General features: G+C 43.0%; 1 protein-coding gene across 2 annotated transcripts in view; it reads right to left on the bottom strand.

Annotated features, from left to right (window-relative positions):
- LOC124193190 overlaps window positions 1-17,747 on the bottom strand; it is a 42,581-nt gene that overhangs the window by 6,850 nt on the left and 17,984 nt on the right. The window contains exon 2 of one of the 2 annotated variants that reach the window (XM_046586892.1): window positions 15,320-15,488. The gene's annotated coding sequence lies outside the window, so the exon portion shown is untranslated. Of the gene's footprint in view, window positions 1-142; window positions 647-15,319; window positions 15,489-17,747 lie in introns of those variants that run through there. The other variant, XM_046586890.1, reaches the window with a different exon arrangement.

Here is a 17,747-nt window from a genome sequence, read left to right as displayed (position 1 = left end):
CTTTTGGTCCAAACGGCGGCAACGGCCCATCTGCACTGGGCTTTGACCGTTCACGACACACACACACACATTTACAGAGAAGCACAGATGGCTATTTTATTCGCTATTTCATTGAAATTTGTTTTTCTCTCTTTTTCTTTACCTGATCACACTGTATAAAACACCCGCTATCATTCGATGGCATTCCATTAGAGTGGCTGTCACGCACGAGCGAAACCCGAAAGAAATTCAGAGCTGCCTACTTCTTCTTCTTCTCACTCTCACACACCTGGCGGGAAGCCAGTCGAGACAACGACAACATCCTGGTTTTGTTCACTTTTTCTTTTCCTTTTTTACACTGGTCGACCGCGTGAGAATCAAATTATATTTTTTCCTTTTTTCACTTTGATCAATCTGATGTTAACCGTTTTTTTTAGTTTTTCACCACTGATAAGTAAATCCCATAAGTTAATGCCGTTGAAAAGATAAAAAAAAAGTTTGTTTGCACTTTTGAAATAGATTTGTCAGTTGCCACACGAGATAATATCACAAGTAGAGATTGCAGGCACAGTGAAAAAGTTTTAAACTTGAAGTTTTTACAACGAAGGACAAACGTAGCGAACAGGACGGGCTCTGGTTGACGACTGTTGGTTGGCTACACACGCTTCGCTTGAAGCTTGAGTCTGGGTCTGGGTAACCGGCGATGGAAGGGGGGAGCTCCCACCCCCTCTATCCACCCTCGGGCCATGTGGCATTGAGAGTTTTCTTCTCTTTTCAAGTTCTAACCGCCGGCGCCACATCAAACAATTCCTAGCGGCGAATAACTGAACTAAAACTTCTTTTTTTCCTGTCTAATCATTACAACAACAACAAGAAGAACTGGAGGAACCCAAAAAGAAGAAGAAGAGGAGGAAAAAGAAGAAAGATGAGACGGCCACATTCCTTCTAGGTCGGCATGTTTTTTCTTCGGTATATAAAACTGCTTTCGGACGCCATTAGAAAAAAAGAATCGTCGAATTTCTATTCAATTCGAAATGTTTTTTTTTTCTTAAACAAATAAAATGCAGACATTTTTTCGATTCTTTTTTCAAATGGAAATTGAAAGTGCCGGTGGGGTTATAATAAAAAAGAATAAAAAAGATGTGACTCATTGCGGTTTTGGTAACTCTTCGTGAATCCGAGTCTCGTTCCAGCAGCTATAGTTACGGGAGAATTTTCTTGATAATTCTCTTTAACTTTTTCCGGTCCAAAGAGGTTGTTGTTGTTTTCCACGCAGGATATAATCACGACGACAGGTGCGAAACTGATTGTGCGTGCCCAGATTGAGACTATCCAGCAGCAGCAATCAGGAAAAGCTTTTTTGCTCCGGCTCTTGAAATGTTAAAGAACGACAGAAAAAGAGCACACTTGTTTGTTTGTTTGTTAGTTTCATTAGATCATAATGAATCACTATTTTTGGCTTTGGAGAGAAAAATAAGAGTGTGACACAAACCGGAAGTTTAGTACGGCGGATAAATTTGAGAACGTGCGTAAAATAAAGAAGAATGACGTTCGATGTGAAAATCGATGTGATGAAAGAGAGAACGGAAGTTTCGCCTCAAAAGAAAAACTCTGACGACGACGATAAAACATTTCGTCGACTGCGAAAATATTCCAGAAATGGATGGGTGGAGGAGATGAACGTGTCCTAACCGCGTTACCCGAGCTCCTCGACATTGTAAAAGACCCGGAGGAGCTCAAGATAATAGATAAAATATAACTCGTCCGTCCTGTGACCTTTTCAGGCGAAAGACCTTAAACCTTATTAGCCAGTGCGAGTATTACTAGAATCTGAATTGGATGAGTCTGTTTTCTTTTGTATATAACGTCTACTTACTACACTCCTATAGCTTGGTTATTTTGGCGACATTCCAAACAGGATTTCGACACGAAATAGACAGGCCATTGCTCGATTACAAAACCTATATCCCAGTTTTCCACCCACGCTCTCCTGTTTACTTATTAAAGTAATATTCATTCGTGTTCTAGTTTCTTGTTATCTATTAGCGACTTTATCCGAACTTTCTGAATTATTTGCTAAGCTTTGTTGCTTATCTCTTTTTCCTCGCGTGGGTTGCTGAAATGTCATAACCTAATCAGCTTAATTTTGAATAATGCAGGATGGCATCAACTTTTTCAAGTTGAAATGTGCTGTGTTTGCTTGTTTTCCTTTTTTTTTCCTTTTTGGGAAAATGATTGAATTATTTCACTAGGGGTATAAGTTCGGCTTTTTGACTTCCGCCTCGTTTCGCATCTCGTCCGTGGCCGGAAGTTGGGCCGTGTCGCAGTCAGGAAGCGAAGGAGGGGGGGAGTGCTATGCGATTCTGCTGGTGTCGATTCGTGGGTTGACCCCATGGAACTAAAACCCACAGCAGCAACGCGCGACAACAAAAAAATAAAAGGGGAAAAAATAAAACCAAAATAAAAAAGTGTCGGCTGGCCATAAATCACTGCCGTTGATTTAGTGAGAGAATTTTCGTTAAAGAGAAAAGAATAGAGACCCCAAAAAATAAAACAAGGGGACGATGATATAATAATAAAGCGTACACAACAAACAAAACAAAAAAAGGGCACGTATACAACATCGATCAGAATTTCTGTCTTGTTCCGGACCGGAAGTTATTTGAAAACGACCCAATAAAAACATTATACAATTGAAATGATGGGGGGAAGAAGAACCCTTTAAAAAAAAGTAGAGAAATACGGGAAATATCAAATCGAACCCAGCCCTTTAAATCTTCCCAGTCAAGTAGAAATAATAAATCACCATTGAATAAGAAAAAAAGAAAAAGAGACGACTTTTCTAACCGGATCGATTTCCCCGTCATTACGCACCGCGCACAGCACATCATCCGCCCGGAAGCATCTAACCCTACCCGCTCCACACACCATAGGTCAATCGTTTGAGAGAGCTACTGCTATTTCCATTACACTTGTCTAAAAGTGAACCCACAGAGCACAAAATATATAATTTATAGGATCGGTATACTTTTCTTTTTGGATCGCCATCAATTGGCTGACGTTGGCAACGCGCCACATAATCAAACCCCCCCGGAAGTTTTTAGACTGGAATCATCGGGCTTATTATTTTATTTTATTTTTTTACGTCATACAGTCCACCAGATTTCATTTACTTTTGATTGTCATCAAAACGAAATGGTTGGTTTGATGTAAAGCTGCAAGTTGTGGTGGAACTCTCTCAATTAAACATTTCGCCTTTGGTCATTCATCAACGGAAACTTGGCGAGCGCAAAATAAGTTGCTCTGATGAAAAAGTTTAGATTTTTGTCCTTTTTTCTTCTCCAAAGTTTCAGAAGAGAAAAGCAAAATCTGAAAAAAAAAATATTCCTATTGGTCCCAATTCCTATTCTTCCTGGTGAACGGCCCGTTTTATTTATCCTTCACATTCTTTTCTTTTTTGGCTTTTTGGTTCCGTGATGTTTCGGTCGAGTGAACGCGCGGCTGATCCGAGCCGTCAGAACCATCAGCCGCGTTCAACGGGATAAATAAAAAATAAAAACATCCAATCCCCCTAAGTATAAAGAGTCGGATGTCTCTCTCCGCGCTCCTACAGACTTGTTCTCTCTTTCTCGTGTTTAACTAAAATAATGTCTAATAAATATTTCACTTGTTTTATATTTTGGCTTTCGCTCAACTTCTCTCACTCGTCCGATGACTTGAAAATAGGCGGCGGCCGCGTGAAATGCGCAACATGGCAGCAGCAGCAGTTCAGCAGCAATAAAGTCTGTCGTGTTTCGAGACAAAAAGAGGTGGGCAAAAATAATACAAGACGTCAAAAGCCGTAACGTTCCAATAGGCAAAACAAAAAAAGAGAAAGTGTTTGGTGCTTGTTGATTTTTCTTTTTTTTTTTTTTTCAGACTTGTCGAAACTCAAATGACGGTCAATAACTTTGGAGGGCGCCTGGCTGTGTGTGCGGTGCCATTGGCCCTGCGTCTGCTTGGCCCAGCATGGCAACTCGCGGGTGTCCCGAAACTTTTTCTTGTTTCGAAACGACAAATAGAAGAAAAATCAAACAAAAATCCGCCAGAGTTTTTGGGCTTTATTATATATTTTCACCGAAGAGGAGAAAGGCGAAATGTCAAAAAGTTGTTTCCACCCAAAAAGGAATCGGATACTTTGACAACTGCGACGACGAGTTATTTTCGGTACCCCTTTTTCATGTACACTGCGCTGTACGACCGGTTGGTTGCGCAAGTGCTTTTCTTTTAATGGCCAGCAGAGATAATAATACCAAGGAGAGTATAAAGTTGGGCTCCACAGCACAAATACGCATTTGATAACAGGCCCCTCCCTTCGCCTTTTAATCAAATGACATCACACCCTCCGGTTATGATGACATTCATTCCCCGTTTGTGTGTATGCAAATCAGAAATTAAAGTACACGTGCAACTGCTAAATATAATACCAAGAATAAGAAGTAGGACCTCTATAGTGCAGTGTCAGTAGAGTTTTTGTGCGCCTCAAACGGTTGGCTGGAAATCCTCTTGACAAAAGGTCGAACTCGACACTCGTCGCGTTGGATATATAGTCGACTATAGTGGACTTTCAAATGTCTAGTTACATGTCTGTGTGCACAGAATAAGAGCACAGCCAAGTGCCGAGTATATATACGCGGGCGAGGTGCAATTGTGTTTGGTATTACACGGAAAACAGCTCAAGCGTCAAAATCGGGCCAGCCAGCTCACCAAAGTCCGGCAAAGCAAAAGTCGCATGCTCCTCCAACTCGTCCGGCAGTCCAGCGCAGTATACATATGATACATCTAAACATCTAATGCTACTTAGACTCAAGTCTAGTGCCATATAGACAAGTATAGTAGGCTATATCTGGCAGTGCTGTGCTGCTGCTGCTGCTGCTGTCTATATAGTTTCGGGTGCAGCTAGAGGAGCTCAGCTCATTATTTAACGTAAAGTCCCCGTACATATACAAGTCGGGCCCTATTTACATCAAACATGGGAGGACGAAACCGTTGGTTGCTCTTGTGTCCATCCTCTTTTTCGGCTGGCCGGCAGCAGCAGCAACAGCAGCGGATTATTCCCTGATTATTCCAATGGGCAAATTCCCGCGTCGCCCACTCCATCCGCCCGCGCGCCACTCCGGCGGAATCCCTTGTTTCTAGACGCTGTTGTGTTTATTAGACGACTGGATGTAGTATATATATAGCTCTCAAAACATATGCGTGCCTGATATCATATATGTATTAGTATGTCCGCCCTATTTCAGATGGACAAGTTATTATCATCATTTTCTCGACTTTTCTTTTCTTTTCTCTCTCCCCCGCCAGTTTTTTTATTCCGGGGCGTGGACATGGCCATTCTTCCTTAACTCTGCCGGAAGAAGAATGGCGATTCATTATGAGTTGGAGGAACGAAACTTTTGCTTGAGCTGGACACAAAAGGAAAGAAGAAGATGGAAGCCAAAAAGTCACAGTCACAAAGATGTAGATATGATTAAGATGTGAAAAGAAACTTGGAATTCCGCCATGGAATGCGGAAGATTATTCCGCCGGAATGAAAATCAAACTATTTTCTGACCAGTCAGTTATTTGGTGTGACGTCAAGAACGCGAGGCTGGACGTGCGAAATTGGCCGCCTTTATGTTTGTGTTCCTATAGATTTTCTTCCGCAAAAACATCCCAGCGACAAATAACGGACCAGCAGAAATGTCGTCTTGGCTCGTTTCCGGCTCTCCTATCTTTTCCCGACTTTCATGACGGCCCTCCTTCTTCCTCATACACCCAACACCCCCCACAGATCTTGATGTATAAAAAGCTGGAAATCATTGGGGGATATCATCACCCTGGGACCTTTACACACACAAACAAAAAGAAGAAGAAGAAGAGGAGCAAAGTCGGTTGGTTTGCGGAAACTATTGAGAGAATATGTCGGATAAGAGGAGGTCATCGAGGCACAAAAGTTGGTGGAATAATATCTTGTGCTGCCTGCCGAGCTGATGTGAGAGAGATCAGTCCCATCTGAGAGAGTCAATTGAAACTGGAGGGAAAACTATTGACTAACGAGAGAAGAGAAAGCTGAGAGAATCAATTCGACCTTATGACCGGGTTTGTTTCTCACATAATAGCATAGACGCACAGGACAACACGGAGGAGGAGCGCCCATCCAGCAGCGTGGATGGATACAAGCGTTATTCGGCTGGATGTCTGATATAGTAGTCTAGTCTAGTATATAGAAGAGAGTGCCTCCTTATCACCAGGAGCCGAGCACCCGTCGTCATATTGCCACTTGGGCACGTCTCTGTCTGCTCCCCTTTCGACCGACCGGCCAGCGCAGCCCAGCAGCTTCCCGAGTCTCTTTACTTTGCTGGGCCAGGGCCAGCGCGGGACAGTTGAATAGGGACACGACTTCTTTCATCGTTGCATTTGTGTGTGTACATGTACACCACCCAAGCCGAGGCACAGGACGTGATCACAGACGACCTAGTAGTACCAGAAAAAAAAGAAAGAAAAACTTTCTTCCGTGAAATCATTTCCCCACCATTTCCGCATTTCAATTCCGACATGTCATCATTCGCCGACGAGTTTCCGTCTCTCAAAAAATAAAAGGATTTTTTCTTTTTCTTTTTCACCAGCTGCCGGCAATCCTTTTATTTTTGTTTTCATCGCCAAACTCCTGCTGGATAGATGGGAAGAAATGAATGAATCAAATCAAGCAACGCGGTTCAATGGACTGAAACCGGCTGCTGCTGCTGCTGTGTGATGGGGTTTTCTTTTTATTTCGTCTGCCGCCGGTTAATCAATAAAATATGTACACACACTGGGGGCACCGAATGGAAAAGAGAGGGGGTAGAATATGATGATGATGATGATGATGTTGCTCTACATATATGTATATATATACGGGGGGTGGTGGCGGGTTTGCTTGTGTTGTTGTTCCCATAGTTCTTCTTCTTCTTCTATTATGTTGATGCAGCAGCAGCTCAGCTCAGCTCAGCTCAGATCCTTTTTTCTTATTGTCGTTGGATGTGTGGCGCCTTGTGTTCTTTTTTCCGCGCATGTATGCACATTCATTTATGCAACGGGCGCGGTGTGGCGGCGTCGGCTCCTCTTTTAGTTCCCTTTTTTTTTCCATCCATCCATCCGACGCCCAACGCCGCGTCGCCTATATTTCTTTCTTTCCTTATTCCCTTCTCTATCTGCTGCATTTACGTAATGGATGTCAAACCGGCGGTGCTCCTTCTTCTTCTTCTTTGCCTTCTTCTTCCCTGGCGCCTTTTCTTTTCTCACACACACACAGCCAAGGCACGTATTTAGGAGCCGCTCCTTGGCTTGGCTTTTGGCTTCCGGAGCTCTGACGGGGTGGCGGCGGCGTCGTCGGCGGCGTCGGGGGGTGTCCTGGACCGCTTTGATAATGACGACTGATGATGCAGCACGGACTCTCTTTTTTTTCTTCCTCTTTTTTCCCGCGTGTAAATACGGGAGTGAACGTGCGAGCGAGAAAAGAGAGCTCCTCGCAGAGAGACACACACATCGTCATCATCATCATCATCATCACGTTATATTTATTTCGGCTTCGTGACTTTTGCCCAAGACGGCCAACACAGCACACCGACCGATGAACGTGCCGCCACCAACTGCTGCAGAGACCCCCCCCCCCCCCCTCAAACAAACTGGATAGATGGGGCATATCATGTAGGGAAATATGGATATCGGCTCTATACGCCCAGCCCAGCCCAGTCCAGCCCAGCTTTGCACATCCAACATATTTATAGCCGGCGGCATTGTTGTCCACACAGCCGGATATGCCGATGGCAAAGTTTTTCTGAGCCGGAAGAAACGCCTCGGGGTGCTTTTATTTGGCCGTTGGCGGCGCGGTCATCCGTTTCTCACCTCCGCCGGATAATATGTTGTAATGGATGTATAACCTTTATTGGAAGTTGGCACCACACACCGTCCATCTCTGAGCACTATATAAGACGATGATCGTTGAAAATGAGCGAGGAAAAACCTGCGAGGAGGGGCGGCTAATACAGTCTAAAGCGGGATATGGGAGATTTGCATATGAGACGACGACCCGGAGAGCAGACGGCGCTGGTAACTAAATTAGAATAATTAATTAGGAATTTGCGATGGGACACTTTTGTCAAGTCTCAAAGTGGATTGCCCTATGACTTTCGGGTTGGGAGAAAGATGGCACTCAAACTATGGGAGAAGTATAAGCTGCTCTCCGCCGGAACTCTTCCGGCGCATCCCGCTCTCTCCTTTTCTGTGAGAGAAGAAGAAGAAAACGGGCACCAAGTTCAAATGAATTTCGTTTCGCCATTGAAGAACAAAAGAACAAAAGAGCCGAGGGGATCGATGCGGATGAGACGGTCCTCATCCGCCCGTTTCTCCCCGTGAAGAGGGACGAGGAGAAGGGATGGGTCCACCAGAAAAAGGGAGAAAAGAGGAAACGAGTTGCACCACATCGCAGGATTTAGACTAGACGAAAGAGAAAGAGAGTCTACAGAGTTGCAGCTTGTGCGATTGTCGTCGTCACTGCACATAGTTGGAATCAATAGAAAGAGCACACAACTCTCCCTTCTTCTTCCTCCTCTCTGTGTGTTTGTACACACATAAACTATATCTAAGGAAAGTTGCACTCCTTAATATCTATATCCAGGCAACAGTGGCTGATGTTATACACAGCCGAGCACCCAACTATGTCGCGTAGCAATACTCTGCTGGGAGAGAGAGAGAGATTGAAAAGAAACTATGCGGCAATAGATATTTGCGTCTGCACCAATCATCAATGTGTAGGCTATATAAAAGGACAAATCAAAAGCAATGTAGCGAAACATCACATCAGCCTCTCTTTCTATGCGGAATTCTTCCTATTTTTATTTTATGTCTGATTTTGGGTTGTTGTAGTTTTGGGAGGGGCGAATCAATCGCTGGCTTGATTAGATACTTTTGGTCTTATAGATCTTTCTCTCGTTCTTTTTTTTGGACGGTCTTATACCGCAGCATCTATACCGTACACTATCAACTGTATTATAAGCCTCTTGACGACGGCCGCAACTACATTCGCTGAGCCTCCTACCACCACCCACTCGAACCGTCTGATAGACGCTCTCAAAGTCCGCAAGAATTAAAAGGTCGTGAAAGAATAAAAGAAGAGAAAATGGGGTACGGATAGTCTAAATCCGCCAAGGAGGGACGAAAACGAAAACCCCTTTTTATCTTATACGTCCGCTAAATAAATGTAGAAATACAAAAGTATTAAAAGTACTAGGAGGAGAAAATATCTCTATTTTGATTCGACATTGATTGACTCTCGTTATGATTAGCATCGGCATAAGAATCTCGGCCAACTGACGGGCGATCGACCCTCGCGGGAGAACAATACAATCAAATAGGAGGGCGTGGTCCTCGATATAAAATTGCGTGGGCAACATATGTAGGAGAACAGAGAGAACACTTTCCCCCCTATATCATGATGTACACGATCTAATTGGCCCAGTCTGGTTGACAGCACGTCGCAATAATAGAAAAAAAAAGCGTAAATCACCCTATATAGCTCTCTCCTCTATTTCCTATTTATAGAAACACATTTGGTGCCGTATATAATACAGTAGAGGGGGGTGGGGGGGGGGGTGAATACAATCAGAGATAGGGGGAGAGAGAAAAAAAAGGGGTGTGGTATCGATATCACCCTATATAGTCGGTGAGTTATTCACCCCCCTCAGAATTGATATGCACTTTTTCGGTCTAGATAAGAAACGGGGGATGGAATTAACTCCGCTCGTCTAGATGGGGGGGAAGAAGTGGATCGTCACCCCTCATGTGTGTGTCTATATCGACTGTATTACAACTTCGTGAACCATCACCACATCCCGCTCTCTCTGTGTTAGACCGCCAATGTCGTAAAAGAAAAAATTGATTCTATGGCGGCGACTGCTCCCGTGTTTGTGTGTTCATGTGGGAGGATTTGCACTCATCCCTCCTCCAGCTCCCCTGCCGTTTGTACAGGAGCGTCCATTTTTGTTATTTGACGAAATCAACAATAAAAAAAAATTGGGATTTTATTTCCTCTTTTTTTCTTTCCAGGACGAAACACAAAACAAACGAGAAAAATGGTGGCGACCCTGGGAAAGTGGGAGGGTCGCCTAGATATGACGACAGCCAAAGAGATCAATCGCACAACAAAAATCTCTTAACTCGAAAAAAAGAAGAAGAAAGAAGCGCAGGGGGGGGGGGGCAAAGGGTTTGTGTGTGTTATATAGACTTGTTTGTTATTTTTCCTTTTTTTAACCCCGCCTGGACGCTAGGAATTATATTAAGGAGCTTATAAAAGAGCGAGGGATGTGTATACGTGGTATACTTAGATTCGGGTTCACTTTATATGTTGTATAGTCGGACATTCGGAGATTCTATATAACGTCCCGACGGTTTTATTCGATCATTTCACAGTTCCTTCCGAGTAGGGACGATCCCCAAAAGTATATACCAAACGGACATTGTAAAGGATTTTTATATGTATTTACTATAGACATACACTCGGTGCGTTCTGTCTAGAGCCTGTTGTTATGCAGCAGGTGCAACGGTATTCAAAATCTCGGCCGCTCTCTCTCAGCGACATGTTTACGTCGCCGAGAACTGGCACATCAAAGATGATAAACATGTTCGGGAGATGGGGGCTGGTGCTACATCATTTTCAAGCCTTTTGGAATGTATTCATGGATTGAGTGTGTATTATCATGCATGGCAGGAGTCTGCAAAGGGGGGGCTTGTTCCTCACCGAGTCGTGGTGAATCATCATCACAAATTATGGCAACACCACAGCTCCAAGGAAGAAGAAGAAGCTCTCGTGAATGCGTCCAGGAAGAGAAGAGAAGAGGGCGGAATGTGATGAAGCGATGGCCACGCCCCATATTGTATTCTCCGTGTCCTTGAGGATTTGTTGTGACAGGCGAAACGACAGATGAAAATCGGAAAGACGCAGGCCCGCACAAAAGAATAGGATCCTGCGGCCACTGTGCATAGTACTTCCGTTCTCATTCCCGACCAATTTATAAATTCTGGCTATTATTGAATGGTATTTAAGAGTCAAATCGTCTAGTCGATAACAAATAATGTCTGGCTATTACGTAATCCTCTCATAACATTTTGATTTGCTCGTTCGGCAAATTTATTAAGCGAACTACATCGAGTGTCGCTTTGCCTTTTCCAAATGACTGAACTGATTTTTCGTCTCTCTCTTTCCATTCCGTTGACATTGAAAACAAAAAGAAACGGCAAACTTGGGAGTCCCGGAGAATAGATGTGACATAATGGCGTGGGCGTGGTTTTTGGTAACAAAACAAACAGCGATCATAAATAATATCCTTGACTTGCTTTTTGTTTTTTGTTGGGAAAAAAGAAAAGAAAAAATGGAAAACATAATGGATGGAGAGATTCAAAAGGGGGAATAGAAGGCGGCGGGTGACGGCGAAATAATAAATAGAATGTGAAACTTTTGAGAGATATACTGTAGTTATATATCAACCATCCTGCCAACCGGCTGACGACGCCAACAGCGACGGAGCTTTATTGTGGTAGAAAAAGTTGACAGAGATACGGAAGAGATGGCAACATGATGGCCGTCTCTAACGCACTAGATGATGATTCGATTTCATTTCGAATTAACCGGCCAACAACCGGGTCGGGCAACGGTTCCGCCGTCGGTTTTGTCAAACCCCCCGCCAAGCCTCCGCTTGTAAAGTTATAAGATCGCACAACCTAGACAACCAATAACAGTTGGGGATCATCTCAAAAGGGCATTGAGACGTAACCGTTTCTTGATGTCCGGTTGCCGGGAGACGATTAATTGCTCCATTAAATACGCCCACGATAACGATAACATTGACGAGTTGTGGAAAATCATCAGAGTCTGAAAGTTCAAAGGAATATCTGCCCAGCCAATAACGTTTGTTTTGTCTCATATAATTGCTTTTTCATTCCCAATCGAAGTTGTAACCCTTGCGGAAAATGGTGTAAGATAATCATTTATTTGACATACGAAGATGAACCGCAAGTATGACGTCATTCCGCATTCAAAAGATAGATTTTAAAAAATCCCGCGCCGTCATCTCCGACTCGTATTCCAAATGTGATGGATGGCCGTTCAGCTGAAATGTTGTTGATGTTGTCGTTGGACTGCGCACAACAAAGAGAAACAAATAGGAAGGAACGAAATGGGAAGATGGTGACATATCGTTTCAGACCCTAGGCAGCGCCAGAAAGAGCGAAAAACCCTCCTCAAGACACACAGAAGAAGAGTTGAAGCCGGTATACACACACCAGTAGTAGTATAGCCGTCCACGCCATTTAGGATATGCGGTATCGTTTATCACGCTCCCGCTGAAAGACGCCAAACTCGACGGGAGCCGGAGAAGGCGGTAACACTTGTGTTGATTCGTTTTGGCGACTTTGGCATTATTTGCTCAGTTTGATTTAGCGTCGCATTCCTCCTGGAATAAAAAGGAGGGTCGCTGGGTCTGTAATTCGATTGCGTCATTCGATTGTCCACTTGATTTGGTCAATCAATCCCCCATCATTCGGGCAGCGCAGGAGCGAGTTGCGAAATCGATTCCATTTGCCTGGACTGTCGGTGACTGCTGGCGTCTTGAATAGGAAACAAATATTGGGCTAGGAGAGTAGTAATGACACCACCACTATTGCGTCACAAATTTTCTTTTGAAAACAAAACGATGATGAGAAAAATAAACTAAATGAGTTTACGGGATGATGAAGAAGAAGAATACGCGTCAATTATAAGAGGAAAACATTGACGATGAGGTACGGAGGGGAGTTTGTTGGATAAAGTTGCACTGTGCCATTATTATGGAGCTACTCTGTGCGGGTGCTGCTGTATAAACACATGATCGTTATACACAGCTGAGCTAGAATTGTACCACTGTGTACACATGCGCTATACTATGCGCCAGACTCAACAACTCGAGATGGGGGGAACAACCCAGCAGTGTGTTCAGTCCCGCGGTCCGCCCAGGTCTTCAAGATCGTACAATTTTTATCTTCTTTTCTTCTTTTTCTGGCTGTTGTTGTTGTTGCAGACTGAACGAAACCCAATATCATATTTCACGGTCTAGTTTCTTCATGTCCCTGGACACTAGAGGCTGTCTGGATTAGGTGGGGGCAATGCGAAAATAAAAAGGGAACGCTCCAACAAAGAGAGCTAACCGTAATGATATAACAAGACAGATGGAAACCGTTTAGTCTTCATTGCGAAAGAACTGAAAATAATGCCATCATTTGAGATGAAGAAACAGATGAATATTACGCCTTTTTCTCTCATTCTGGCCGTGTGATAACACAAGGACAGACCCGAATCAAGTGGCCCAGGCGTGTTATTATTGTTGCAGGTCTAAATTGGGTCGATCGATTCTCATTAGGAACGACTCGTATGATATGTTTACGTTATAACGTGTAGTGCTCACGCGTATGCAACCAACCCTACCCCCCCTCCTTCCTCACAATTTTATTTGTATAAAGGAGGAGGGAAGGAGGGGATCACGCGGAGGTTGAATGGATACGAACCGGGCGCCATTGAAAACCGGAGGCCATACTGAACACATCGCCTAGTGCTCAAGAGGTCGGAGTGATATCAAAACGTGTTGATATTCACGTACGTACGTAATTGTGTCTTTCCTAGCCCTACTAGTTGTGCTGCGCATGGGAGATGATGGGCGATAGAACGCCATCCATTTCCCATCGTAAACGTCCAACCTACACACACCGCTCGTATATTATAGATATATTCTAGATGTACATTATAGCCCCATCAACACAACATACACACACACAAAGTCTATGTAGATGTTGCTATGCAGCTATATAACCCCAGCAGTTATTACATATATAATACAACTCTGTAATATAATCATAATAATATAAATATGCACGTAGAAATGATCCATCAGTCGAAGGAGAGACAATCCCGCAGCAAAACTACCGACGGAGTCGGCACACATACAGTCCGACCCGCAACATCTATAGAGGCCTATACTTACTCTTTTTATGTATACAACGTAGGCGATAGCCTCGCACGCCATAAATGCACCGCGCCACCACATCAACATCATCATAACCAATGATGCGCCATCCTTGACGACTGGGCAGGGCCGGCCGGTAAAAGAGTGATGGTCTACACTATCGAGGATGTATGTATCCCCTATTTTCCCCCTCAGGCTGTGTGTGTGTGTGTTGTTTTCTAGTCCCGTGACACGCAAAGTAGGGCGAGAAAGGACACGGGGAACGTGACCTACAATTTTGTTTTTATTTTCTGGGAGCCTGTCCTGGAAATTCAAATGACGTTGTAGACATATAAGAACGTGGACCCCTTCTTAGTATATTGCTGATAACCGCTTGAAATGAGCTATTTAAATGTACGATTCATTTATGAACGGCCTTCGGCCTTTTCTGCCGCCTTCAATTAACTTGGGCAACAGCCCGGGTTTTACCTGGAATCAGAGCGTCTAATCTTGTAATCAGCTCAAACAGACGAATAAGAAGCGCTGAATGTGTCTAAGAAATACATGAACACGCGCAAAGTTGTTTCGGCGCGGGGGAAAACCGAAAAGTTGGTAAATCTATACTACACACCGGCAGCAGCGAAGTCTGTACATTATAAATGTATGTGCACATATCCCCCCCCCCCACCGCTCTTGATTCCTCCTCCTCTATACGGGCGATGCTGACTGACGTATGACGTATCTAATGCTCTCCGTCGTCCTTTTTTCTAATTTTAAATAAAAAAGTTGTGTGCGCTGAATTCGTCTGAATAGTCTAAAACTGTGAATAGAGAGCTATTCCTGTACCCATGCATATTTTTTTACTGGACTGCTACGATATGTTATGCACTGTGTCTAATATAGACACGTGTGGAGTATGCATGGATTGTTGCTCTGTCTATAATATTACTAAAGAAAAAACTGACGATTCGCAATATGCAAGGCCGAGCTATTTTTCCTGTTTTGTTTTCCGACAGGATAAACGAAAGCTGAACCGTGAAGAAATGGGAAATATATTCGTTTCAATATGTAATGGACTCTCTCGGCTATATTCAGCCCGGGGTTTTATATGCATCAAACTTTAAAATTCGCGAGCTGTCGTCTAAAGAATTTAGAGAATCTAAATGTGATCCCATGAAAAGTGGATTATAAAAGTGCAGCTGTATACGACGAATATGCCATTAGCCCAACAGCGGAGACGGCGGTATATCTATATATAGGCTTATGTCGCTATTCCATTTAATACATGCGAATGTAATAATAATCTAACATACTTTACTGTGAAGGTGTATATACGCCGACGTGTGTCGCTCGCTGCAATTTATCGATTATGCGGTTCAGCCGACGTCCCCTCAGAAAACACACACAGGAAATTGGACACATAAACGGCTGCAGGTCTTGTGATCATCCGCTCCAATCTTCTATTGGCATCAATTTCATATCCTGCGGGACGAAAAAGAATCAACACAAAAGTGGAAGAGAGAGAGAGAGCGTTAGGTATATTTATCTGGCTTGATTAGATGATGACGTCAGAAGACAAACAAAAGGTCGTCACTTTGTTATAACAAACGTCTCTAGATTTCTATCAACGTAATAAGCGATTGAGCTGATGGCAAATCACAGCGCTAAAATGGCAAATCCTTCCGAGTTCCTTTTATGGCGGTCCACACAAATCCCGGCGCCAATTGCGTCACTGGGCAATAGAAACAAGTTTCTCCCCGCTATAGCTTTATACTCTTGATCATCATTTATATCATCACATGATGGGATACGTCTTCTTCCGTTCTATTACAGACGCCTTTATAGCTCCCTCCGCCGTGTATAGCCATGATTTATCATCGGCTGCAATAATAATCATCAAAGTTATGGGCTGTCGAATCTCTATTTCACGCGGGAACGAAAATGTCTGCCCGTTTAATAACATATCTAGGCAAAATAAGAGATAAGAAGACAGCAAACAAGAGACTGGTGAATTATTTGAACAAACTTGTGTATATGTAACACATATAACATTGTACAGAATTTAGATGTCGTATGTTATTCCCGCGCCTTTTCATTTTGAAAATATAAAAGGAGAGAAGTATTAGCCCTGTTATTTTTCAAAAAGGCAAGGGAAAAAAAAAGCGGATTGAAGATGGCGGTTTGATTAGATTTGAGCTTATATCTCTCTCTCTATTTCTCTGCGCCTTCTCGGTATACGTATTTCGACTCATCCTTATATATCGCCAAAGATGTGTATCTCTTTTATATCTTCGCTTCTTTTCTATATCATGTTCAGCCGAGTCTCTCTTTCTCTCTTTTTCTATTAAATGGCAATGAACCACGGCGACGCCAATAGAAAAGTAAACGACTGATCAAAGAAAAAGCACAAACATTTCTCGACAGATCCTTGCAGAGCAAAGAGAAACATCTCTTTTCTCATCCATTCATCTATATGTACACGTAGAGGATCCTCGTAAAAGGGAACTTGAAGACGGATTTCTCTCTCTCCCCATGTAGTAATACTACTCTCCGCCAAGTGCTATACAGACGTATTAGTCGCTGTACTGAATCTACTACCATATAAATTCTCCTGTTTTTTCGTCTGATGTTTCTGTGTGTGTCTATAGGTCTTTTTTTTTGAAGGGCCTTCTCGGTATTCATTTCCCCGGCTGTTTGTGAATTTTGTTGAATTTGTCGGTTGCAATCGTCGCGGATCAAAGCGACCCAGAATCTATTTTCTCTTTCTTTTTAACTCCGAGTGGAGCAGCACCACCGCCGTCAAGTGAAATAAATGTTACCGACACTGCGTCACCCATCTAATGTCAACATTTACATGAACTCGCTATTTGCTGTTTGAATAAAATATCAACCGTGTGTTCACCAGACCCTTGCATCTTATCGTGTTATCAGTACAACAATGTAGAACTTTAGTGTCATTTCCTTTAGATCTCTCTCCAAAGATTAAGTGCAATTCACGAACGAGTGGACATTTGCGAAATTTTATCTCTGGTGAGATGTTTGAATAATAATCCAATTTGATGTCACTAAAACTTTACTTTAGTTTCTCTTGGCCCGCTTTTTATCGTTTTTTAACGGTTTGGACTTGGGCGATTTTCTATTACTATCGATATCTAAAGTAAGCTGTAAGCATAGCTAATTAGAATATTAGTGTCGTCTGCTGTCACTTTGTTTCACAGTCTCACAGATCACAGTTTGTCGGTTTCGAAAAAAAGTCCAAGTTTTAAAATATTACCAATAAAAATGAACGATCACATTATAAGAAACGTTAAACGTACACGAGGCTGCACCATAAATAGGACAACAAATAAAATGACAAAAATTAGGTCGTCGTGTTGGTCTCGTCTCTTTAGACTTCTTAAAACACACTCCATGCTGTTTTGGCGGGTAAATAAAACTAACAATACAAATAGAATGATTTTGTGAGCTTAAATAGAATAGTTCAACCTGTTCCAAATGTGTGAAATGTTAGTTCCTGACTAGCATGAATCATGTAATCCCATTGTCGATGCTTGGCACAAAGCAGTTTGTTTGCTTTTTACGTAACCTTTATTTCCTTTGTGCAGATTTGAGACTTGAGCTAGCCACCAAAAAAACAAATATTCCAGTTTTGGTTGTGCTGGTATTGCCTTGTCACCAGCAGCAATCGGAGTATCATCACTTGGGTAATGATTTTCATTGTTAACCCTGACCTGCTAGATA

The sequence above is a fragment of the Daphnia pulex genome, chromosome 4 (assembly GCF_021134715.1).
Source record: "Daphnia pulex isolate KAP4 chromosome 4, ASM2113471v1".
Lineage (NCBI taxonomy): Eukaryota > Metazoa > Arthropoda > Branchiopoda > Diplostraca > Daphniidae > Daphnia > Daphnia pulex.
Note: the sequence above shows the minus strand (reverse complement) of the source record. Positions and strands in the feature narration are given on the sequence as shown.